Genomic DNA, 27,325 nt, shown 5'->3' with positions numbered 1-27,325 from the left:
GACTGTGCCATTGATTTGTTGCCAAATGCTAAGCTTCCCAAGAGCAGGTTGTACTCCCTGTCACGTCCTGAGACTCAGGCTATGGCAGAGTACATTCAGGAGAACTTGGCTAAGGGATTTATCAGACCTTTACAGTCTCCAGTTGGGTCGGGGTTCTTCTTCGTGGGTAAAAAGGACGGTTCGTTGCGACCCTGCATCGACTTCAGGGAATTGAACCGTATCACGATTAAAAACTCATACCCACTGCCTCTCATTTCGGTCTTGTTTGACCAGCTTCGTACTGCCACCATTTTTTCTAAGATTGACCTACGCGGTGCGTACAATCTAATCCGAATAAGAGAGGGGGATGAATGGAAGACTGCCTTTAATACCCACTCAGGGCATTATGAATATTTGGTGATGCCTTTTGGGCTCTGTAATGCCCCGGCAGTCTTCCAGGATTTCATGAATGATGTGCTCAGGGAATATTTGGATAGATTCTTAGTTGTATACTTAGATGACATCCTAATCTTCTCCCATTCCCTGGAGGAACATCGGAAGCATGTACGCTTAGTCCCCCAGAAACTCAGAGACCACCGGCTTGGGGCGAAGCTGGAGAAGTGCGAATTTGAAGTTCAGCAAATCGCATTTCTAGGATATATTATCTCCCCAGAAGGTTTCCAAATGGAGGGTTCCAAGGTACAGGCAGTCCTGGATTGGGTGCAGCCCACTAGTTTGAAGGCGCTTCAGCGTTTCCTGGGCTTTGCGAATTTTTATAGACGATTTATCGCTGGATTTTCGTCTATAGTGGCGCCCTTGGTGGCACTCACTAAGAAAGGGGCGGATGTTGCTCACTGGTCTTGTGAGGCTAAAGCGGCTTTTGCCCGTCTCAAAAGGGCATTTGTTTCGGCCAAGGTGCTGCGACACCCAGATCCAGAGCGTCCTTTTGTGGTGGAGGTGGATGCCTCTGAGATGGGTATTGGGGCAGTGCTTTCTCAGATGGGAGTGTCTGATAATCGCCTTCATCCCTGTGCTTACTTTTCCCGTAAATTTTCGCCTGCCGAGATGAATTATGACGTGGGTAACCGGGAATTGTTGGCTATTAAGGATGCACTCGAGGAGTGGAGACACTGGCTTGAGGGGGCTAAGTTTGTGGTCTCAATTCTCACTGACCATAAGAATCTGGCATATTTAGAGTCAGCGAAGCGTCTCAATGCCAGGCAGGCACGATGGGCTTTGTTTTTTGCTCGCTTTAATTTTTTGATAACATATCGCCCTGGGTCAAAAAACATCAAGGCTGATGCGCTCTCGCGGAGTTTTGCTCCAATCCAGGAGACCACCGAGGAGCCGTTGCCCATTGTTTCCCCATCATGTATTAAAGTGGGCATTACCCAGGACCTCTTATCATTAGTCCTTAGAGCACAGGAGCAGGCTCCTCCAGACCTTCCGGTAGGTCTTTTGTTTGTGCCTCCTAGGTTAAGACAGCGAGTGTTCCTGGAATTCCATGCCAAGAAGTCGGCAGGTCACCCGGGTATTGCCAGAACTCGGGAGTTGCTATCTAGGGCGGTGTGGTGGCCCTCGGTGGCTAAGGATGTGGATCAGTGGGTTCGGGCATGTGACATCTGTGCCCGAAATAAGACTCCTAGAGGGGTTCCTGTTGGCCCATTACATCCACTCTCTATCCCATCTAAGCCATGGACCCACATTTCAATGGATTTTGTGGTGGACTTGCCCAAATCCTCGGGGATGACAGCCATCTGGGTTGTCGTTGACAGGTTTTCGAAGATGGCGCACTTCGTTCCACTGGTTGGGCTGCCATCGGCCAGACGCCTGTCTGAATTATTTATGCTGCATGTTGTGCGTCTCCACGGGTTGCCACTTGATGTGGTCTCTGACCGCGGATCCCAGTTTGTGGCCAAATTCTGGAGGGCATTTTGTTCCGATCTCCAGATTTCTGTCAGTTTGTCGTCAGGCTACCATCCGCAGTCTAATGGGCAGACTGAAAGGGTGAACCAGTCCTTGGAGCAGTTCCTCAGGTGTTATGTCTCCAAGTGTCAGACTGACTGGGTTGCTCATCTGTCCATGGCGGAGTTTGCCTATAACAACGCGGCTCACTCTGCTACAGGGATCTCTCCCTTCCTTTGTGTGTATGGGCATCATCCTAAGGCCAATTCTTTTGACCCCCTGGACTCCACGCCTGGTGGTTCCTCTGTGGTTTCGGTCCTTAGAGGTATTTGGCGGAAAGTGAAGAAAGCCCTTGTATCTGTGTCATTAGTGACCAAAAGGGTTTTTGATAAGCGGAAAAGACCCTGCAGCTTCAAATTAGGAGACTTCGTCTGGTTGTCTACCAAGAATTTGAAGTTGAGACAGCCATCTCATAAGTTAGGCCCCCGGTTCATCGGCCCTTATAAGATCACCAGGGTTATCAATCCGGTGGCATTTCAGTTAGATCTGCCCCGTTCTTTGGGTATCAATAAAACATTTCATTGTTCCCTTTTAAAACGGGCGATTAGTAATCCTTCTTCCAGTGGAAGACCTTCCCCTCTTCTGATACGTGGCCAGAGGGAGTTTGTTGTTGAAAGGATTCTTGACTCCAAGGTGGTTCGGGTCGGCTGTCATTTTTGGTGCACTGGAAGGGGTATGGCCCGGAGGAGCGGTCGTGGGTGCGCAGTTGTGATCTTCATGCCCCCAGACTGATACGCTCTTTCTTCTCGCAGTTCCCCGATAAACCCGGTGGTAGGGGTTCTTTGACCCCTCGTCAGAGGGGGGGTACTGTTAGGGTCTCCTGCCCTGTGCTGCCACGTCGTCATGGCAACCGGGAGACAAGTGCTAGCAGAGTAACCTGAGCGCAGCTGATACTCCGGTTCGGGTCTTTTGCTGTGCAGTGGTTACAGGCTCTGTGCACGGTAGGGGATCCGGTGCTGGTTTTTGTGCTCACAGTCTGTGAGGTCTGAGTGGGGCGTGGACAGCACCTGCTTTATAAGGCCTCTTCTTAGGGTAAGCAGATGCTGCTGAATCTTTGTTGGTTAGTCAGTTCCTGAAAGTTAGCCAGTACTGTGTAGCTTTGTATTTGTTTGTTGCTTACTGCAAATAGGCCTGGGGATTTGGTATTACACTCTGCCAATCCAGACCTAGCAGTAAGACTGGAGTCAGTCGTTTAGCTTGCTGGGGTTCTGTTACTACTCTGTGAACTTAGCAAGTTTGCGGCTGTATTCTAAGACTTGCCTGTCTAATCCTGTCTCACTGTGCTAGGTGTCAGGGGTCAGTTTAGTGGCAGTAAGCTGAACCTGTGCACTGCAAGTGAGAATTAGGATTGTGGAGACTCTCCTTGTGTCTATCATTCCATCTCTGACCAAGGAGTTTACTGCCACACCCGTTGGTAACCCTTTAGGGTTTTGCTGTTGCCCTTAGCAACAGCATTTCGGGTTCTCTACGTATTAAAACACAACATCTTGCTTTTCTCATCTGAGCATTACTAATACAAGGGAGACACCCAGTTCCTTAGCCTCTGGGCTTCTCTGTTCACTTTGTGTGTATTTTGTTACCCTATCACCTTCTGTGTACGTTATGTCATATTCCCCAGTCTGTCTGTGAGTCCATTTGTTTTGCATAACAGTTCAAACACCAGTATATTCCTGCAGGCACTGGTGTGCATAACACTGCCCCACCACTCCATTTTTTCTCCAGTCCCTATCTACCTCAATCTCTTCCCCCTCTCTCCCCCTATTCCCTCTCTGCCTCAACCCTCCCACCCTCTCTCTTTCTTCCTCAGTCCCCATCTGCCCCTAACCCCACTCTCTCTCTCTCTCTCTCTCTCTCTCTCTCTCCCCAGCCCCCTCTCTCAGTATGCAGCAAGTGTGAAACAGTCAGATCAGTATTATTAATATTAGCAGCAGCAGCAGTGTAGGAGGCAGTAACAGCTCCATGCAGTATCACTTTCATTTAGAGCTGTGACAGCTTGCAGCCCACAAAGGGAGTAATTTGGTCCATGTGGTGGCCTCTAGTGGCCGATGGCACACATAACAGAGGTGAGGAGCAACCTTAGACTTTTATTATATAGGATAGTTGTCTCTCACTTAGGTGTTGCTATAAACAGTACCCAGGCATTAGTAAACTATTAGTTTAAGTCTAATATACACCATTGGTTTATATTTAATACAAACAATCCATACGTTCCAAAATGACCCATTCCAGGAGGGGCAAAATGCTCTCTACCTTGACTTCCCTCTTCATTTATGATTATAATCATCTCTTTTTAAATACCATTCTTATCAATTAATATACACCCCCCTTCACACACACACACACACACACACACACACACACACACACACACACACACACACACACACACACACACTTCCACTGGGGCCAACCTGTAGTAAATGCCCTGGGCACCCCCAAGGTTTAACCAGCGTTGCTTCTCTGCCTGTAGTATGTAGAGATGAGCAGTTCGGTTTTGTTGAAAACTGAATGTACCTGAACTTTGGGGTTTCAAGTCGAAATGAGTCAGGTCACTTTGGAGTCAGATCTCAAATTTAAGAACAAATCTTGCATGTTTATGATGGCATCAGGGCTGTTTCTAGCCAATTTTGCTCCCAGTGCAAGATTTAAAAATGCGCCTCACCCTTGACATAAAAAAATGCGCCCCCCCCATAGATATAAAAAGTAAAAGGTATGCGCGCGCCTAAGGCGCGCACGCTCCCGGCAAAGGGGTGTGGCCTTGCTACAATGGGCATGGCCTCTGTAAAATGGGCGTGGCATCATCTGAAAAGACTACCTTACAACTCAGTTTTTGACCTTGCACAGACAGATCACGGCGAGCACAGGAAAAAAATAAAAAAATATATATATTACGCCATACATCGCAATGCCCTTGATACATTAAATCCCCATTTTACATGTTACGGCAGGCAAGAGTCCCCATTTTCCACATTACGTCAGGCAAGAGTCCCCATTTTCCACAATACGGCAGGCAAGTGTCCCCATTTTACACATTACGGCAGGCAACAGCCCCCATTTTCCACAGTACGGCAGGCACGTGTCCCCATTTTACACAATACGGCAGGCACGTGTCCCCATTTTACACAGTACGGCAGGCAAGAGTCCCCATTTTAGACAGTACGGCAGGCACGTGTCCCCATTTTACACAGTACAGCAGGCGAGTCCCCATTTTACACAATACGGCAGGCACGTGTCCCCATTTTACACAGTACGGCAGGCAGGTGTCCCCATTTTACACATTATGGCAGGCAGGTGTCCCCATTTTACACAGTACAGCAGGCAGGTGTCCCCATTTTACACAGTACACAGGCAGGTGTCCCCATTTTACACAGTACGCAGACAGGTGTCCCCATTTTACACAGTACGTTGGCAGGTGTCCCCATTTTACACAGTACGCAGGCAGGTGTCCCCATTTTACACAGTATGGTAGGCAGGTGTCCCCATTTTACTCAGTATGCAGGTAGGTGTCCCCATTTTACACAGTACGCAGACAAGTGTCCCATTTTACACAGTATGGCAGGCAGGTGTCCCCATTTTACACAGTATGGGAGGCAGGTGTCCCCATTGTACACATTATGGCAGGCAGGTGTCCCCATTTTACACATTATGGCAGACAGGTGTCCCCATTTTACACAGTACGCAGGCAGGTGTCCCCATTTTACACAGTATGGCAGGCAGGTGTCCCCATTTTACACAGTATGGCAGGCAAGTGTCCCTATTTAACACATTATGGCAGGCAAGTGTCCACTTTGTATACATGATGGCAGGTGGCAGAGGGAGGGGGGGAGAGAGAGGGAGAGGCTGACTTACAGTTGAAGCGGTTATTCCCGCTCTTCGCCGCATCTACCTCCTCTTTGTGGCGCCGCCGGCTTGGCTCCCCCTCCTCCGTCCTCCCGAGTACCCAGCTCGGGGGGCGGAGTTTTGTGGAATGCCGCGATTGCGTCGTGACGTCACAATGCACCACATCATTCTGTGAAACTCCACCCCCCGAGCTGGGTACTCGGGAGGATGGAGGAGGTGGGATTTTAAAGTGTTCTAGAAGTGCCGCGGCGGGCGCCCCGTGCGGTTGCATGGTTCGTCCGCCGCAATAAACAGCACTGGATGGCATATAAGTCTCTCCCTCGTGATTTAAGGTGCAATTTCTCACTGGAAATTACTGGACATTAATGTTATTGATGTTAAAAAAAAACTATAAGGGGAGCCTCTAAGGCTACCATGAGAGGCTGTATAATAGAGTATGTTTCCAAACAGAAAAAGAAGCCTCCGCACAATACCGAACTCTCCATGCCTCATTAACGGTTGCTTTACGTACTTACATAGATTCCCCTTCCCCAGATACCCAATTGGCATACACACAAGCAAGACAATTATTGGATGATTTCCTATTATCCCAAGCACAGCGTGATCTGACTTTTTCGAAATCAAATATTTTCGATGGGGCAACAAAACTGGCCGCTTGGCGCTTACTAGCCAATATGTCAAAATTAAATACCCCAAAGAAGTTGATTACTGCCATTAAAGATCCAAATTCGTCATCGATTGATACGGTAACCTCACGTATCCTTGAACATTTTGAAGCATATTTTTCTAATTTGTATGATGCACGCCCATTCGACCAGGCATTACATGATCGTATAATGTCTGTAGCAAATCTCCCCACTTTGTCCAGTTCCCAAAATGAAATATTTCAACAAGATATAACAATCGAGGAGATTACGAAGGCTTTTTCTAATCTGAAGTTACACAAATCGCCAGGACCTGACGGGTTGTCCAACGAATATTATAAAATACTACAAAGACACATAGCCCCTTCCTTGGGGGAATTGTTCAACGAAATTCTCCGCAATAAAACAATTTTCCCACATTTTAACAATGCACATACAGTCCTGATTCCCAAACCACAACAGGATCCCCAACAAATTGATTCCTATAGACCGATCACGTTACTTAACACGGACACCAAATTACTGACGAAAATTATGGCGGACAGATTTCAGCTGCTGCTTCCACAGCTTCTTACAGATCACCAGCTAGGGTTTGTTCGCCACAAACACTTAGTTAAGGGAATTCGAACGACAATAGCAGCAGTGGTGAAATCCTACGGTGAATCCTGCACCCAAAATATTCTTCTAAACTTGAATACGACCAAGGCGTTTGATACTGTCCTGTGGCCACATTTACTCAGGGTTCTCCACGTGCGACAATTTGATCCTGTCTTCATTAATTTTATAAAATACATCTACAACAGCCCTTCTACCGCTTTACTGATAAATGGATGCTGTAGTAACCCTATTGTTATGTTCAGGGGCACTAGGCAAGGCTGCCCCCTCTCCCCTATTTTATTCAATTTAGCTATAGATCCACTGCTCCGAATTTTACAAGGTGGGAACTATTTTCGGGGAATTGGGATTGGTCATTGGGAAATAAAACTGACTGCTTTTGCGGATGACATCTTGCTGTCTGTACGTGACCCCTCTGAGTCTCTCGATAGAATATTTTCTCTTTTGGCTGACTTTGGATTGGTGTCTGGCTTCGAAGTCAACACGTCTAAATCGGTGGCACTTCATCTTGGAAACCCTTCATCTCGTGTTTCTTTTAAGTCCAATATCCCTATATTGTGGCCTCACCAACACTTTACTTACCTCAGGGTTAAAATCTGACATAATCCTTTCCTCCTCTACGATCTTAATTTTTCTTCTGTAATACGCTCTATAGCGACAGAATTGGATGGTTGGAGAAATTTATTGTTGTCATATTTGGGTAGGGCTAACCTTATCAAAATTATTTCATTCCCAAAATTAATGTTTCTAATACAGGCGCTCCCTTATGTGATCTCTAATAAGGATGCACAGTCGATTAATTGTAGTTTTAGACAATTTATTTGGAAAAGCAAACATTCAAGAATAGGATTGAATAAACTGCAACAAACAAAAAACAGTGGGGAAATAAATTTCCCTGATGTCCAATTGTACTCCTATGCAGCACATATGAGGTACATTAAAGATTGGTTACATGGTCGAGATCTCTATGCGAACACGTCTCCAGAAAGGGAATTCCTGGGAGAACTCAATCTTACTAGTTTTCTTCATGCGCATGATCAGGAAATTTCATCGGAAATACGTGACAACCCATTGCTCTGGCATACTAGGAAAACCTGGCATGTCTTGAGACATAAATTTAGATTAAACGCATATAAATCTCTATTCCTCACTTTTATTGACAATCCTGAATTTCAAAATGGTCGAGCTTCTTATCCTTTCTCCATTTGGCAAACCCAGGGAGTGAGGACTGTGGGGAGTTTGGTGTGTGGGTCGGCAAGGAGGCCTTCCACGTTCCAGAAGGCTAGGGAACACTATCCCTGGATGGCAACTCATCCTATTACATTCCTACAGGCCCAACATTACATTAGCTTTGTTATATGACCTTTCTCACCTTCAGACTGGAATAACCCATTAGACACACTATTGCAAAATCAAGGTTTGACAAAAAAGCTATTTCCTTAACATATAACTGCATACGTCAGGTATTTATACCAGATAAGTCTGATAAACACTTATACCGCTTTCAGATCACAAATGCCGGATCCCACCCGGTAAGAGAAACGTGTCCTTACCTGGTGGGATCCGGCATTTGCTCTCCTCTGCTGGCTTTCCGACCCGGCAACATACCTGGTCGGTTGCCATAGCAGCGCGGGGGGGGGGGGGTGCGCAGCAGCAGCAGGGGCGGGGGTGGAGGCGGCGCTGGGAGATGAGCTCATCTCCTGCGCCGCCTCTCCCTATGCTGTGAATGGAAACCGTGTCGCATCGACGCGGCTCCCATTCACACTGCACCTGACCCGGTATTCAACCCGGGTATAATCCTTCTTTTATGCCGGGTTGAATTACCGGGACAGACGACCCGCTAATTCTCGGAAAGTGCTTTCACATCGCACACTGACCCGTGTCGACGCGGCAATATGCCGTGTTGATACCGGGTTATTTGTGCGATGTGAAAGGGGTATTAGCCTCGTGGCTCTCCATACTTCCCAATGTATCTTCGAATGATATACTTTGTTCTCATGCCAGGGCATGTGCTCTATTACCTTATTCCCCATATATAGCTATGTTCTTAAACATATTACATAGAGCTTATTTATCTCCCAATAGAAGATTCGTAATAGGAGATTCACCAAATTCCAATTGTTATAAATGTGGCGCTAATTCAGCAGATTTATTTCACTGTCTTTGGGATTGCCCTGTAATCCGAAGTTTTTGGATTCAGGTCAGAAAATATTCTACTGATAATTTGGTTAACTATATCCCTATGACACCTGAATGGGCTCTGTTTGGCATGCTTCCTCCCAATACTCGCATATCGCATGGCGACAAATGTCTCTTGTTAGCTATAGGAGCAGCGGTCTGCAAGACCATTCTACAAACCTATATAGAGATATATATACTGGTGCCGGCTGTGAGACCAATAAGGGACGATAATTTGTTAAGATAAAAAATCACAAATTTTTAATAAACATATAAAATGGTTAATTAGATAAATCAGATGTAGTCACACTATCTTTATCTGTTCCTAAATCAGAAACAAAGGATGTTAAAAGATGTTGATTAGGACCAATTGGATCCCACTCATGGTGTATATTATATGTACACAGTCTCCGGTTAGGACTCCCATCTCATTATTTTTTGGTTCACTTGGGATAATAGTAGTTACCCAGTCTTTATGGATGTTGTCCCCAGGATCTCAGTTCAGCGGGTGAGAATCCAATTAGCAGCAGGGGAATGATTCCAGGTTGCAATGGGCTTGTAGTGTCCAATAGGGGCAAAGAGTCCAATTGTTACCGGAGATACCAGGTGGATCCAAAGCTGATGGTCAGTGTCCTTAGCTCTGGATCCACCTGGTATCTCCGGTAACAATTGGACTCTTTGCCCCTATTGGACACTACAAGCCCATTGCAACCTGGAATCATTCCCCTGCTGCTAATTGGATTCTCACCTGCTGAACTGAGATCCTGGGGACAACATCCATAAGGACTGGGTAACTACTATTATCCCAAGTGAACCAAAAAATAATGAGGAGGGAGTCCTAACCGGAGACTGTGTACATATAATATACACCATGAGTGGGATCCAATTGGTCCTAATCAACATCTTTTAACATCCTTTGTTTCTGATTTAGGAACAGATAAAGATAGTGTGACTACATCTGATTTGGCATACTAGGAAAACCTGGCATGTCTTGAGACATAAATTTGGATTAAACGCATATAAATCTCTATTCCTCACTTTTATTGACAATCCTAAATTTCAAAATGGTCGAGCTTCTTATCCTTTCTCCATTTGGCAAACCCAGGGAGTGAGGACTGTGGGGAGTTTGGTGTGTGGGTCGGCAAGGAGGCCTTCCACGTTCCAGAAGGCTAGGGAACACTATCCCTGGATGGCAACTCATGCTATTACATTCCTACAGGCCCAACATTACATTAGCTTTGTTATAAGACCTTTCTCACCTTCAGACTGGAATAACCCATTAGACACACTATTGCAAAATCAAGGTTTGACAAAAAAAGCTATTTCCTTAACATATAACTGCATACGTCAGGTATTTATACCAGATAAGTCTGATAAACACTTATACCGCTTTCAGATCACAAATGCCGGATCCCACCCGGTAAGAGAAACGTGTCCTTACCGGGTGGGATCCGGCATTTGCTCTCCTTTGCTGGCTTTCCGACCCGGCAACATACCGGGTCGGTTGCCATAGCAGCGGGGGGGCGCAGCAGCAGCAGGGGCGGGGGTGGAGGCGGCGCTGGGAGATGAGCTCATCTCCTGTGCCGCCTCTCCCTATGCTGTGAATGGAAACCGTGTCGCATCGACGCGGCTCCCATTCACACTGCACCTGACCCGGTAATCAACCCGGGTATAATCCTTCTTTTATACCGGGTTGAATTACCGGGTCAGACGACCCGCTAATTCTCGGAAAGTGCTTTCACATCGCACACCAGGAGTGGGATCCAATTGGTCCTAATCAACATCTTTTAACATCCTTTGTTTCTGATTTAGGAACAGATAAAGATAGTGTGACTACATCTGATTTATCTAATTAACCATTTTATATGTTTATTAAAAATTTGTGATTTTTTATCTTAACAAATTATTATCCCTTATTGGTCTCACAGCCGGCGCCAGTATATATATCTCTATATTGTTGCTTCACTTTATTTAGGGGCTGACCCCCCCTTTACTGGCTGCCGCTGACAGCGCACTCATATTCTCTCTTTCCATTCTACAAACCTGGTTACAACCTTCTCAACCACTATTGTCACATTTTAAAGCTAAATTACATTACTTATTCAGGATGCAGTGGGTTGAAGTAGTTCTGGATAAAGAGGCCAAAGTTGAGAGGTTCTTTCTAATGTGGGAATCATATATAGCCACCTTAACACTATCAATGAGAACACAACTTCATAATAGCCTAAAGGACACAACTTGGTATATGTTACAGCAGAGCCAGCCCTAACCAATATGATGCCCTAGGCAAGATTTTGGCTGGTGCCCCCTAGCACCACCGCTGGTTCCGCCTCTGACCTTGCACCTCTTTCCCAGCACCATCACCCCTCACCCGTAGCAGTCCTTATTTTGGTGTTTGTACCCCCTATATTTTAAATAGGAACAGTTCGTACATTTGGCACACAGCCCAAAAAGGGGTGTGTTTTTGCTGGAAAGGGGCATGGCCACAAATAACCCCAATTCCAATTATGCCACACAGTACTGCAACTTTATTCACATTTGATCATGTGATAGTGTCCATAATTCATATTACATCCCACAGTAGTATCACTTTACCTTATAAATGTTACTCCTCACAGTAGAGCCCCTTATTCACATTACATCACACTGAATTGCACCTTATTCACATTACACCACATCCTATTGCTCTTTATTCACATTAATCGACACAGTAGGGCCCTTTCTATACGCAATGCCACATAGTAGGGCACCTTATACACATAATGCCACACATTAGTAATGCATTTATACACATTCCACACAGTAATGCCCCTTACACATATGAGACACCTTATTAATGTCCTTATAAACATAATGTGCCTTACACATTATGACAACCTTTATTAATGCCCTTTTACACATAATGTCCCTTACACATATGCCGCACATTATTAATACCCTTATACACATAATGACACACATAGTGCCCCCTACACATTTGCTGCACATTATTAGTGCCCCTATGCACATAATGACACACATACAGTAGTACCCTGTTACACATATGCCGCACATTATTAGTGCCCTTATACACATAATGACACACATAGTGCCCCTTACACATATTGGGGGTCATTCCGAGTTGTTCGCTTGTTAGTTTTTTTCGCAACGGAGCGATTTGTCGCAAACTGCGCATGCGCAATGTTCACAGTGCGCCTGCGCCAAGTAAATTAGCACAAAAGTTTGGTATTTTACTCACGGCCTAACGAAGATTTTTCATTGTTCTGGTGATCGGAGTGTGATTGACAGGAAGTGGGTGTTTCTGGGCGGAAACTGGCTGTTTTATGGGAGTGTGCGGAAAAACGCAGGCATTTCAGGGAAAAACGCGGGAGTGGCTGGAGAAACGGGGGAGTGTCTGGGCGAACGCTGGGTGTGTTTGTGACGTCAAACCAGGAACGAAACTGACTGAACTGATCGCAGTGTAGGAGTAAGTCTCGAGCTACTCAGAAACTGCTAAGAAATTTCTATTCGCAGTTCTGCTAATCTTTCGTTCGCAATTCTGCTAAGCTAAGATACACTCCCAGAGGGCGGCGGCTTAGCATGTGCAATGCTGCTAAAAGCAGCTAGCGAGCGAACAACTCGGAATGAGGGCCATGTTGCACATTATTAATGCATTTTTACATGACACACATAATGCTTCTTACACATATTCCGAACACTACTGCACAACCAACCCACTCACATGCACACAGCACTCACACTGCCACTAACACTGTGACCTCTGCCTCTGCTTGGATACAGATGTGTCCTCATAAATCGTGCCTCAATGCTAACGTCGGGCACACCTTTTTTTTTTAATGAAAATTATTTGCATTGCTATGTGGATAGAATGCACAAGCAGCTTCTGTTGATTAAAATGATATGCGTCATGCCTATATACTGTGTGAGACTGCGGCTGCATCTGCATATGAAATGCTACACACAGAATATAGGCATGCAGCATATCATTTTAATCAGCAGAAGCTGCTGATGCCCCTAGGCATATCAAATGCCCTAGGCAATTTCCTAGTTTGCCTATGCCTATGGCCGGCTCTGTGTTACAGATGGCAGCTAATGACCCTCCAATTCCTCTGTAATACAATATTTCAATTGATAAATTAAATAAAAGTTTACTGAATAAAGCCTATTCTGATCGAGGGGATGGCGGGGGGAGGGCGGGACACCGATGGCATGTCAGCTATTGACTCTGATTGTAATTAACTTGATATTTGTTCACATGTAGTATGTATGTATGTATGGTATACACATATGTAACACCCCATTATTGTGACACTATATCATTTAACTGTATGGACAAGTTTCATATTCTTTATCACTGTACAGTATGTTGATTTCCTGAAGTCTTGAAAACATTATTACATTGTCACAATGTTTTTGAATTGGATTATTGATGCTTCAATAAAAAAATTATTTAAAAAAAAAACTAAAAGAATAATAGCAGGTCCAAAAATTACATGGTTAAGCTGTTTTTATCAGCTTCAAAGAAAACCAAGACCTAACTACAGCACCACAGCAGGGTCGTTTTGTCAAAACCAAACCAAAACAGGGGGATCTGCGCACATCCCTAATGTTATATGCACCATCAGGGAAATTGTAGATTCAAAACACATTTACCTCAAATAGAGCTTGCAATAATGGCATTCAAAATTTCAAAATGATAGTATATATATATATACACTATCTCAAATTAAACAGAAGTAATTCTTTTAATTTTGTATCTATGATTAAATATTTACATACAGTATACAGTATTGACACACTGGAAAATATTCTAAAAGGTTAAGAGAACTTGGTATATATTACAGACATACAGTATATGTAAAAATAATGTAATTAGCAGCAGTTGTTAAACACTTATCTAAAAATAAGAATAATTGACTACAGTACTAAGCAATTATGATAGAGAATGGAACATACATAGAATTGGAATAGTACTCTTCACGTTAAGCAATACATCAGTGGTAGTTGCAAAACATCCCTAACTTTGCTTGTTTAATGCAAAAAGTATACACTACTGCACCTTACATCTTGCACAGTCAGAAATGATTGAAAAGGGGGTACAGTATATTTGGGGGAAGTAGATAAATAGGCCCTTAAGTTTTTTTGTATTCCAGGAGATCTTCCTATGCAGTGGGTGATATCTCGTTAGGCAACATAGGCTTAGGGCTAGCCATGTCTCAAGGGCCCACCGGCACCTGTCACGTTAAGCAAAGCGGACCATAGTGCTGCCTCCTCTCCATGGCATAGATCACAGGAGCAGTTGCACTAGAAGTTCTGGCAGGGATGCGACGCAACAGAACCCAAGCTGAATGGGAGGGTCCAGGCCAGGCAGATCAATTCACCAGCTGTGGAAGGGATGCTCTGGATCTGTGGGCAGCAGCAAAATGGTGGGTGCAATCATTGTGAGTGTAATGGTGGATGTAGAGCTGAATGTGGATAACATGATCACCTGCTGGAGGGTGAGCGTCCCAGGGATGGCAGGGGAATGGGCAGAGTGTCCTTGCACATGTGACAGCTGTCTACCTGGCAAAGGGGACAGGGAGCTGGAGATTGCCATGCTGGGATTGAGGCCAAGGCCTCAGGAGGAGGAGTGACAACCAGCACAGGGTCTGTCTGCAGCTGGATTACAGGGTGAGGGGACGATGGCTGATAAGAAGCGGTGGCGGAAGGAGGGGAGTGCACTGAGTGCAAGGGGATGTGAGGGCCTGGGATGGAGGTGACAGGGGCCACACTGAGTGTTGGGGTGTGTAGGGGTCACAGGTTGGGGTGATGGAGGCCACACTGGGTATAGGGTGTTGTGCGCGGGCTACAGGGTGGGGGTGATGGAGGCCACATTGTGTAAAGGGTATGTGTGATGGCCACAGGTGGAGGGGGTTGATAGAGGCCACACCGGGTCAAGGGGGTGTGAGGGCAACCATCTGGGGTCTGATGGCTCATAGGGAACACTAGGTGATGCACTGAGGATCAAAGGGGACACTAAGTACTGGGGGGAGTTTTAAGACCGTAAACTGGGTGCTGTGGCCATCAAGTTCTGTGTGTGTGGGCCACTAATGGGAGAGTGGGCTGATTGGAGCAGATGGTGGGGACAGAGTACTGGGGTGTGTGAGGGTGCCATGATTGAAAGTGTTTGATCAATTGCCACATAGCTTATTATTATTTTCCTATAATAATAATAATAATAATAATAATAATAATAATAATTATTATTATTATTATTATTAAACAAAAGCACTGATTATCCATATGTTGTGTCCTCTATCTCCTATCTGCCACCTCTCTTTCTCATGCCTGTGCCTCTTTCATCTCTCTCTGCCCCCTCTCGTCTCTCTGCATCTCTCTCTGCTTATATCTCCTATCTGTGCCTTTCTCATCTCTCTCTCTTTCTCTCTCTCTCACTCTCTGCCCCCTCTCTCTTCTCTCTGTTCCTCTCCTCTCTCTGCCTCTTTCTGCCTCTCTCTAATCTCTGCTTCTCTCCTTTCTGAACCCTTTCTCTCCTTTCTGTGTCTTTCTTGTCTCTCTCTCTGTCTCTCTCCCCTCTCTTTCTCCCTCTCATCATTCTGCCTCTTTCTCATCCCCCTGCCTCCTTTCTCTCTCTGCCCCTCTGTGCCTCTCTTTTCTTCTCTCTGCCTCTCTGTGCCTCTCTCATCTCTCTCTGCCCCATCTCTCCTTTCTTTCTATTTTTCTCTCTACTCTCTGGCTCTCTCCTCTCATCTATTTGCCTCTCTCTTTCTCCTCTCTTTCTACCTCTCTCTAAAGTTTCTGCCTCTTTCTTCTATCCCTGCCCCTCTCTCTCCTCTCTCTGATTCCCTCCCTGCCTCTCTATAATCTTTCTCTGACTAAATCTCTCTGCCTCTCTTTAAATCTGTCTCTCCTTTTTCTGCCCCTCTCTCTGCCTCTCTTTCTCTCCACCTCTTTTGCTCTCTCTCTCTCTCTCTCTTCTTAAATGTCTACCTCTAGTGCTATGTATTCATGAAGGGGGGCCCCAAATCAGAGTCTTGCTTGAGGCCCCATGAGGTCTAAAACCGCCTCTGTTTCTATGTGTAAAGTTTACATGCTTATAAAACACGAATTACAGTAAACTCACCAATACGTTTTTTAGACATCAAATAAAAGTCCTCTTTTATAGGCATGATTTGGTTTTCAGCCTCACTTAGTCCTATTGTAGGGATTATCTGATTTTCAAAAGAAAGAGGCAAATATGTTTCCTCAACAATAAGATATGGTGAAAACCGTACACTGTAAGCATTTATTGAAGCTTTATCACTTACTATTTTTCTTATCTACAAAATGTCAAGCAGCTATTGTATTTAATGTAGTATATAAATAACTCATGACTGTCAAACCTAATTCGTACAACCAGGAATTAATACATCTTTATTATTATTGTGTACAAGTAGCTAAAAAATTAAATGTATCATTTTATTTTATTAACAATAATATATTTATTTTGTAGACAGCAGAAATATTGTCAGCAAATACATTATTGAAATTGATCCCTGGACAATGATGCCAATTTGGCTTTCAGACAAAAATGTTTTTAAATCTTTGCCTTGAATCGTCCATTGTAATAATTCATCATCATTTGTTGAAGTACTAGATTTTAAAGAAATATTTACCAGTTATTTATGAATTAACTCAGTGTTTCCCAAACTTTTCATTTAGCGATTAATCAGGTCTTTCACAGCACCCCTAGGCCAAAAGAAAGTATTAAGTTTATATCCAAACTTAGAGTAGTACCTACTATATGCACAGGGGTGCTTTAAGAGAGGAGGAGGCCCATGTGCAGCCTCCTCCATCTGGACCCCTCCTCTCTGCTGGCAGCGCTGTAGAGTCTGAACACTAGAGGGCTCCATCTCTAATGCTCATGCGCAGATCTCAGGGAAAATGGCGCGGTGGCCAATTTTCCAGCAATGTCTCTGCCATGCATGTGCAAAATGCCACAAAAAAGGCTGTCACGCCACCTTCATGGGTATTGCAATAGCACTGCTGCCGTCTGTGTTGGACTTCAGAGGGGTTGGTATTCTAGAAATGGGTGCAGCATGTGAAGTGTGGGCCCCTTCTGGACTCAGTGACCTGTGAGCACTGTACACGGGATGTAATCATGTTCCCAATGGTCGGAATCCCACCGGTAAGTATACCGACGCTGGAATTCCAACCACTGGAAATCCCAACAGTCACCATGCCGACTAACAGGGACTATTCCCAATCGTGGGTGTCCACGACACCCATAGAATAGGAATAGAACCTGTGGCAAGCGCAGCGAGCCCGCAAGGGGCTTCATTACACTCGCCCCCGCCGGCAATCTGGCAGCCAGGATCCCGGCATCGGTATGACCGCCGGGATCCTGGCTGTCGGTCACACAGTCCCAACCCCTGCACAGACTGCACCCATTATAAATACGCCAGTGTATATGCACACTGTGGGAATAATTCTGATAACATATGCTCACACTCACAAGTACCTCTGAGTGTGCCGCATCTCATGTGGGTGGGATGGGATCTAATGTGAAATGATGTGAGCAGCAACCATATGGCTGCACAGAACAGAATGCATCCATGAGAGTGTCGTGGGCATGTACCCAGAATTTGTGTTTGTTTGAGGCATCCAACTAACTAATCAGATTGCTGGCAGCCGGTACAATAAGGTTTTGTTTTTTCCCCCGGTACAACATATGTGATGTCATGACCTTTCACTGCTTGATGGCAGATAGCATGTGGGCAGAGGTGCTGAAGGCACAATGTGGTACCCCAAAAAGCAAAAGTGTGTTCCTTTAAGACCTGACACACAGGTCCACAGCAACACAAGGGGAGAGCACAACACAGCAGGAGTTAAAGCCAGGACCCTGGTCTGATCACATGGTCTGGTTGCGGACCGATGATTAGACAGGGGCAGCTGGAAGAAGAGAGCCTTGTGGAAAGAAGGAGGGAGGAGTCACTGGTGGTGTGCTGAGACAGAGGAGGTGTGGGAACGCTTGTTACACATGGAGCAGAGCGGGGGCTGGAAAACCAAGTGACAGCCACGGAACAATGGCCGGTGAGGGCAGTGCTGCAGAGTGCAAGCAGCAAGGGCTGCCAGAGAGACAAGTGCTGGTTTAGCAGGTGTTGAGACCCTGCAGCTGGAGACCAGTCACCACCAGGTCTAAAGAGAAGTGCGGACGCAGTGGCCATCTTGGGACTGAGAGCAGCCATTAAGGACTGGCCCAACAAGTAAAAACTCCAGTTTAGAAGGTCTGAGTGAGTACAAGAGTGATTAAATAACAAGAGCCCCTGGCAAACTTGATACCAGATTAAGGGACCCCAGATTATGGGACCATACACAGTTAAAGGACACGCCCAGCATAGCTCCACATTCACTTCAATTAAACACTTCAACGCCATACTCCGCATGCTAAGACTGCAAGGAGGTTATTGAGGCAACACTCCCCTTCTACACTGAGACTTATTTAAGACTGAGTTGTGATACCAGCGCAGACGCAGATATTTCTTTAAAAGACTGAGTTTGTGGCTGCTTTGAATACAGCCTTGTAAACAGGAAAGAGTTTGCTCCATTGGAAAAAAATGTCATTGCTAAGTGAGTTTAATCTATTGCAAGACACTATCATCCCTTCACTAGCTACATTATTTGCATAAGAACTATGAACAATTGACTTCTACCCAATATTCCGCCATTCAGTTGTGTGCCATTGTCATATTGTGGCACAGCAGACTTCTACCAGAGTTCCAACATTTATTGTCAGTGAAGATTGACATACCTTGACTAGGGAAAGCTAGTAAGGTAGTGCTAGTTACTGTCAATTGTATTTCTCATCACTCTCCTCATGACCACATTATAGACCGTGATTCCAATGATCTCATGCTAATATTTGTTATTCTAATTAATATGTTCAACTGTGATTCCAATGATATTCTGCCATTTCTTTGGTGATTGCATTCAATTGTCTTTTGCATATTTAAAGCTCCTTTGTGGTGTGAACTGTAGCCAACTGTTTTCTCTTTGTTCATCTGTATGCCCAAATTCTTTTTTGCGATTATCCAAATTTAATGCCAATTAATCATCATCTACAATCCAGAGTTTATTGCAGCTCAATAAAATACATCCTGTTGGAATTGCTGACTCATTCATTTTTCGTATCAATCTTACCTATCTCTCTGAACACGGTACTGCAGGACAAGGTATGGGGAGAAACATTTCAGGGGAAAGGTCCGTCACATAACCACCCAACACCTGTGATACCTCTTGCAAGGGATGGGGAGACATGGGGGTGAGATGAGACTGAGAGACATAGTGATATATGGTGCTGAAAAGACAGTGATAGGGCAGGAGTGACACAGCAAGTATGATGCTGAAGAGACACAAGCGAGGATGAGGCTGGAGAAACACAGGCTAGTATGAGACTGGAGAGAGGCAGGCAAGGATGAAGCAAAAGATAGACAGCCAGGGTATGGCAGGAGAGTGATGAGACTGGAGATTGGCATAGGTAGAATGGGCCGACTGGCCTGTACCTACCGGGGGGATGTAGGGGAAAAAATCAGTGTGCTGGGCCCCATATTGATGGCTGTAGATGAAAAAACAGTGGGTGGACCGACTCAGATACAGTAGATGCATGGATACTGGATAGACAAATTAATATTTGCTTTAGCGTAAACTAGTAAGTAGGCTGCCACAGCTGGATGCTTTTTAACCCCCTGCAAGCGACAAGGTATGTAAAAAGATGGTTATGCAGAATATATTTAGCACTGGTGTGTGGTGGAATGGTGTATTGAGAACCATGGTAAAGATATTATTACATTGTTATAGATATTTTAAATAAAGATAAAGTGCATAGATTTATACATTATCTTTACTAGCAGGGAAGCTTTGAGAAGCAAAGCAGATAACTAAATCAGAAAGTAAGAGTGCTAACAGTATAGCCAAGCTCAGGATCACAGCTACAAGATCTGAATGGGAAACAGTCTAAGGTCAGGGTCACAAGCTTAGATGCACAAACAGCAATTCAAGCAGAGGTCAGACAAAGTTTTAAAGTCATGAACAAGCAGAGATCTGGTAAAAAGGGAATCCAACACAATATCAGTAATGCTGAAGTAAGGTAGTGAGACCTACTGCTCTTGCACAGAGTGAGTTTAGGTAGACTGGGTTCAACTGAATTTTGGCACCAGGATGATGTCATAAAGACAGGCCTTTAAAACGTTCATTAAGGCTGCACACTTGTTCCTTATTGGCAATGATGCAGTCATGATGATACTGACGGTTTTAGGAGAGTGTGCCAGTGTTAGATGAGAATAAAAGAAGAAGAGTGCCCATCTTGGTTGAGAACACTGTAGGTAAAGTTGTTTTTATGGTCAGCATAGATGGTAACAGGAGATCCTACCCCTTCCAGAAGATGTGCCATTCTTCAAAGGAAGCTTCATGGAAAACACATACACAAATCTGTAGTTCATTAAGCAAAGGTGAATTTTTTTTTAAATATAATAGCATTATGAAGCTTACCAGTGAGATAGAGTCTGGGTGAAATTGCTCCAACACTGAAAGATGATAATGTACATCCACTTCTGGTGGTATCCAGTTGGCTGAGGACAAGTGCAAAAAGAAAAATGATCAAAAGCTTGAATGGATGCCAACTTATTAGGTTAGCTCCTTTGTGAGTGAGTGCAGGGATGGGAGTTACTATAGAAGAGTATCCCTTAATGAATTGCCTACAGTAGTTGGCAAAGACAATGAAGCATTGGGTAGCTTTTAGTCCATTCCTGAATTGTTTTGATTTTCTCAAGTTCATTTTGAAGTCCTTGGCTTGATAAGAAAAAAATATTGAAGATTATTCAAATAAACATTTTTTTTTCTGTTTTTCGTGAGATGTGTAAGAACTTTCTGAACATGAACTTGGTGAGAAGAAAGAGTGTAAAAAAACAAACCACAGTATCTTCCTGGTAAATAAGGAAATATTTGTACAGCAGATCATGGATGATTTCATTCATAACATTTTGGAAGATTGCAGGTGTATTACTTATTTCTCCATAATGCCCATTTCTCATATTAAGTGAATTTTTCCATTCACCTTCTAATCCAGTTTTGTGAAGATTATGCCCCCCTTGAGGCTTGGTGATGGTGATGAGAGGAAGAGGGTATCTATTTTTGACTGTAAAGGCCCTCAGATCCCCCCGAAAGTTAATGCATTGACAGGTTCTACATCTTTTCTCTCCACAAAAAAAGGCAGCACCTAGTGGAGAGGAAGATTTATGGCTTGGTGATGGTGATGAGAGGAAGAGGGTATCTATTTTTGACTGTAAAGGCCCTCAGATCCCCCCGAAAGTTAATGCATTGACAGGTTCTACATCTTTTCTCTCCACAAAAAAAGGCAGCACCTAGTGGAGAGGAAGATTTATGGCTTGGATCAGTGTTTAATATTTTCCTTAATGTACTCGACATGTCCTCAGTTCTGGAATAGACAGCGGATACACCTGGCCTTGAGGGCGAATATTGAAAGGAACTAGATATGCGCAGTGCCAAGATCAGTGAGGAGACAAATAAAAGAATAGAGTAGAAACCTCTTTCACCACAGGTTTTTCAAGCTTCATAACAAGAGATGCACAACTTAAGATTTCTGCTGGCCTGAGTCTAGAATGCCAGAGAGCTCAATAACTTTGTAAGTGATTATAAAAGAGAACAAAGTGTAAAACTGAGAGTAAGCATTCAAGGAAGGAGAATAACAAAGACAACCAAGAGTAGCCTCTCCTTTGGACCTTGGGCTAGGCCTTAAAGTTTCCCAGCTTCTTGTTATATTTTACTATAGAGCCATAGATTACTTTTTAAACAATTCTCTTATTTCTAAGTGGACAACTTGAAATAATGTAATTGCATTATTTCTTCTTTTGAAGTTACTGGAACCACAATATGAGGCACGATTAGCTACTGGAAACAAGGAACCAGCTTGATTCCCAAACACTAGACATTATCTTTTTCTGAAATCAAGTCATAATGAAAGTTACTGCATGAAGTTTTTTGGAGACAAGCTCATTGTGGATCTTTTTATTGTACCCACTACCAGTTATAAATGCGGAGGGGGATGCTGAGTCGCTTCAGAATGACTTAGTTAAATTAGAAGCTTGGGCAGCGAAATGGAGAATGCGCTTCAATACAGACAAGTGTAAGGTAATGCACTGTGGTAACAAGAAAAAAAATAACACCTACCTACTAAATGGGGTAAAATTAGGGGATTCTGTACTGGAAAAGGACTTAGGTGTCCTCATAGATAGCAAACTAAGCAGTAGTACCCAAAGTAGGACTGCAGCAAAGAAGGCTAATAAGATATTAGCATGCATTAAACGGGGAATTGATGCTAGGGACGAGAGTATTATATTCCCGTTATATAAATCACTTGTGAGGCCACACCTTGAATACTGTGTACAATTCTGGGCACCTTACTACAAAAAGGATATCCTGGAGCTAGAAAAGGTTCAAAGGCGGGCGACCAAACTAATTAATGGTATGGAGACGCTGGAATATGAGGAAAGGCTTGCAAGACTAGGCATGTTTACACTCGAAAAGAGGAGATTAAGAGGGGACATGATCAACATTTACAAATATATAAGGGGACAATATACAGATCTTGCGCAGAACCTGTTTTTGGTTAGATCAACACAGAGAACTCGTGGACACTCGCTCAGGTTAGAGGAGAGGAGATTCCACACAATACGGCGTAAAGGCTTTTTTACGGTAAGGACGATACGTGTTTGGAATTCCCTACCTGAGGGAGTTTTAATGGCCAACTCAGTCAACACCTTTAAGAATAGGTTAGATAAATTCCTAATGGATAAGGATATCCAGGGTTACGGGGCATAGTCACGCACTATGGTTATTATAAAAAAGAGGGGTAAAACGTAACGGCAGTCAGCAACTTCAGTCAAAATTTGATACAAAATAATTGTGCATAGGAGACCACAAATAGGTTGAACCTGATGGACAATTGTCTTTTTTCAACCTTAGATACTATGTTACTATGTTACCAAATATTGGCCACTAGGATCTCATTGTTCCAGTTTAGCTCAGAAGCTAGGGCTTGGACCTTGATTTCAAACTGAATGAGGTTAGAGGTTACCAATGTACAGTACTGTGGGGGTAATTCAGACCTGATTGCTGCTGTGCGTTTTTGCACAGCGGGCGATCAGGTCCCAACTGCGCATGCATATGCACCACAAAGCGCAGGTGCGTCGCACGGGTACAAAGCGGATCGCCGCTCAGTGGTGGGTTTGTGCAACGGATCCACTTGCTTGGTCGATCGTAAGCAGATTGACAGGAAGACGGCGTTTGTGGGTGTCAACTGACCGTTTTCAGGGAGTATCTGGAAAAACACAGGCGTGTCCATGCGTTTGCAGGGAGGGTTCCTGACGTCAATTCTGGTCGCAGACAGGCTGATGTGATCGCAGCGACTGAGTAAGTCCTGGGCTGCGCAGAGACTGCACAAAATCTGTTTGTACAGCTCTGCTACACATGCATGGGCACACTTGCACAGCTAAACTACACTCCCCCTGTAGGCAGCGACTATGTGATCGCAGCAGTGCAAAAATCGCTTGCTAGCGATCAGGTCTGAATTATGTAATAATGTAAAAGGCTATTTGCTCCCAAAGAAACCCAGACAGGTTCATTAAAGTCATTCCAAAATGCCACCAGAAAAGCTCTCTATCATACTTTGGGGTATTGAAAATGCATAGATCAGAGGCACCTGGGATAGCTTGTGAATTCTCTGAAGAAAGATTAGCCCAAACCCCTGCTCCTCAAGTAAGCTGATGAACCAATCCCTGCAAGCACTGTGTAGTTGTCTGTTTATTTACTTCCTGCTTCTCTAAACAAGTAACAAAATGCTGAAATAATTTTTTTTGTGATGGATTCCCAGCAGTACCCATTTGTTTAGGCCAGATTATACTGTCACAATTCAGTATAAAGGACCCCATACACTACAGCGACATGTCAGAGGCTAAAGTCGGATGCGATTTCCCTTGATCCGTCCGTCAGCTTCCCGGCGGCAGGATCACATACGATACATCCTTTTGCATACGATGCATCGTATGCTATCCCAGCCATGCCTGTGGGATCCGACATATCACGACTGCAGCACTAACGACCTAGGGGCTCCGATCCGATACTCACTTTTCATCCGATTTATCGGCCCGAAAGTTTGAAATCGGATGAAATCGGGCATTATCATTTTAGTGTATGGGGCCCTTTAGAGTATACTGTGCAGTCTAGAGATTGTGCTGGCAGTGTTGAGGGTCTGAATCTAACAGAGCCCCTGTCTTTATTATGAACCACCACAAATTAGTATGGGCTTAAGTTTCCTGGAACCCACAGATCACAGTCTTCTAGCTGAAATGGATAGCACATGAACATACTGAGTGGGCGCTGATGGTGTAGTACTGGTGTAGTAATTGGTGTACTTTAATACACCAATTAAACTTATTTCATGATTATCTACATATATAAAATCCAGGTACCACTGACTCATCTCAAAATCTCCAGAAGCATAAGGACTAGAAACTTAAAATTTGGACAGCAGCTTTGTTTTGTGACATAGGCACCCACTAAGAAGGGATTTTTTTTTAAAAGCCCACCCTCAAAGGGTTTAAAAGGGGTGAAATGTGATTTTTATAAATTCTTCATTATTTCTTAATTCCGATATGATTTAGATTTGGTTTTTGCATACATACATTACCAAATTAAGTGCCTGAGTACAGTAGGTGTATATATTTTTAGCAGCATGTTAATCTAGGTTTAAAAACAATCCTCTTTTAACGATTCTTTAACCGACAATCTGTCAATTTTGGTAACATTTTAAATTGGAGGATTGTTAGGGGTTTCTTTAGCATCCACCCAAAATTGTGTTCATTGTGAGAATTCCTCTGATCACATCAGATTACCATTTCCAGTTCAAATGGTTGCAGTTCCCAGTAAAGGTCTGCTACGCCGATGACCATTAACAAAGCTCAGGGGCACAGCTTGAAAGTGGCTGGTGTGGATCTGAGGAGTGACTGCTTCTCCAAGGCCAGTTGTATGTTGACAGTTCCTGAGTCAGCTCCTCTGACAGACTGGCATTCTCCAGCCTGAAGGAGGGGCTAAAAATTTAGTTTAACAGGGAGTCCTTGAAAATTAAAGTTACACGCACAGAAATACTTGAAATTCTGGGTATAAGCATGGGTATTCAGCTAGTACTGTATATGTATATTAGAAAAACCTGAAAATTGGCTTATCTGAGGTTTATTTGGTTAATGATCCTTCCACAATGACAAATTCTAAGATTAATCCTAGACAATTTCTTTAAAAATCATTGGACCAAGCAGTGTGCCCTTGGAGGTCAGTCATTGTTTATGTACAATAAGGTTTGGCATGCAGGCAGAAAGCTCATCTTCTTCTACATAATCTTCTGTCTCCTCTTTTTCACCCAACTCATGCACAATATAATGGTACTTGATGGAAGTCAACAAACAAGACTTTACATTTTCCACAGACACTTTCTTTTTCCACAGACAAGTAGTAAACTCTCCCTTTTCCATAGTCTTTTTGAACAAAATCCAATCAGTTTCTGCTCATTCAAATCCTATTCAAATTTTGAAATAAATGTCTTCCACTCACAGAAACATAGAAACATAGAATGTGACGGCAGATAAGAACCACTTGGCCCATCTAGTCTGCCCCTTTTTTAACATATTTTTATCTCAAACCTTATTTGATCTTTATTTCTTTGAAAGGATATGCTTATGTCTATCCCATGCATGCTTAAATTGCTCTATAGTCTTAGCCTCTACCACCTCTGATGGGAGGCTATTCCACTTGTCCACCACACAGAGGCTGTTCTCCCTCTGTAAACTCTGACACCACATGAGTCCAAGGTGTTTGGGATCACTGACTTCACCACATATTCTAAGACAGATTAAGGGGGGTGGGGGCCCCACAAGCATACATTTAAATAACACAGTTATCTTTGTCTTCTATGCACATGGATAATTCATGTCCACAGTGCAGCCTCATATATTTTCTAAAGTGTCTGGTGTAATGTCATTTTTGCCAGATGGGGTTGAGTGGGGGTGGGCTGGACAAGCAGTGAGGGCAAGCTGGAAGAGTAATGGGAAAAGGCTGTATTATTGGGAGTGGGCAGACATGCAGAAGTCAATGTGATCTGATCTGCATTTAGGATCTTGATCTTATTGGCCAGTGTTCATCTGTAGGATGCTTTTTACTTGGGGGAGATTAATTAGTGAAAAGTGTACTGGATAAAGCCGACAACCAGGTGGGAGAAGACCTGCAGACCAAGTTTAGCAGAAGAAGACAAAGTGGATCAATTGGTAGAGATAAAACCTCTCCAGCTAATGGTTTTGAGGTTAGTTTATGCTCGTGTGAATGAACAGAGCACTATAAATTAATGGTTTTAAGGTTAGTGTATGCTTATGTGAATGTACAGAGCAGTGTAAATGAATGGTATAGAGTTTAGCGTATGCTCGTGTGAATGTACAGAGCATCGTAAATGAATGGTTTTAAGGTTAGTGTATGCTCGTGTGAATGTACCGAGGACTGTCAATTATTTTGTAAAAATAAAATTAAATGTATAGTTTCAATTTTATTTTACTAGCTGTGTATGATTCTTTGTATATTTAATGTGTGTGCGTGTGTGAGTGTATGTGTTATGCATGAGTGTGTGTCTGTAACTTGTTTAGACAATCATAACAATATCTAGAACCATTGTTAACTAGTCCTTTGCCCTATACCTCAACACAGGTGAATAAAGGCTTTGGAGATTTCAATTACACAGTCATCTCTAAACTTCTTCACATACTAGATTGAACTTTCGTGGGGTGATTTCCATTTTTCCAGAGGATTATGATACTTGGCATGGTGGTATAGATTGGGCAGCATCATTTTAAGGGTAACGTGTGTGTGTGTGTGTGTGTGTGTGTGTGTGTGTGTGTGTGTGTGTGTGTGTGTGTGTGTGCTTATATACTATATGTAATCACCTTTTAGCTTCTACATTCCACTAAACTAGGTGCAGAAAGAAGTTAAAGTTGATAAAATAGGTTATTCTC

General features: G+C 43.8%; 1 protein-coding gene across 2 annotated transcripts in view; it reads right to left on the bottom strand.

The window, feature by feature from the left end:
• Positions 1-27,325, bottom strand: part of PDZRN4 (PDZ domain containing ring finger 4) — a 334,033-nt gene that overhangs the window by 61,611 nt on the left and 245,097 nt on the right. The window lies entirely within an intron of this gene.

The sequence above is a fragment of the Pseudophryne corroboree genome, chromosome 6 (genome assembly GCF_028390025.1).
Source record: "Pseudophryne corroboree isolate aPseCor3 chromosome 6, aPseCor3.hap2, whole genome shotgun sequence".
Classification (NCBI taxonomy): Eukaryota; Metazoa; Chordata; class Amphibia; order Anura; family Myobatrachidae; genus Pseudophryne; species Pseudophryne corroboree.
Note: the sequence above shows the minus strand (reverse complement) of the source record. Positions and strands in the feature narration are given on the sequence as shown.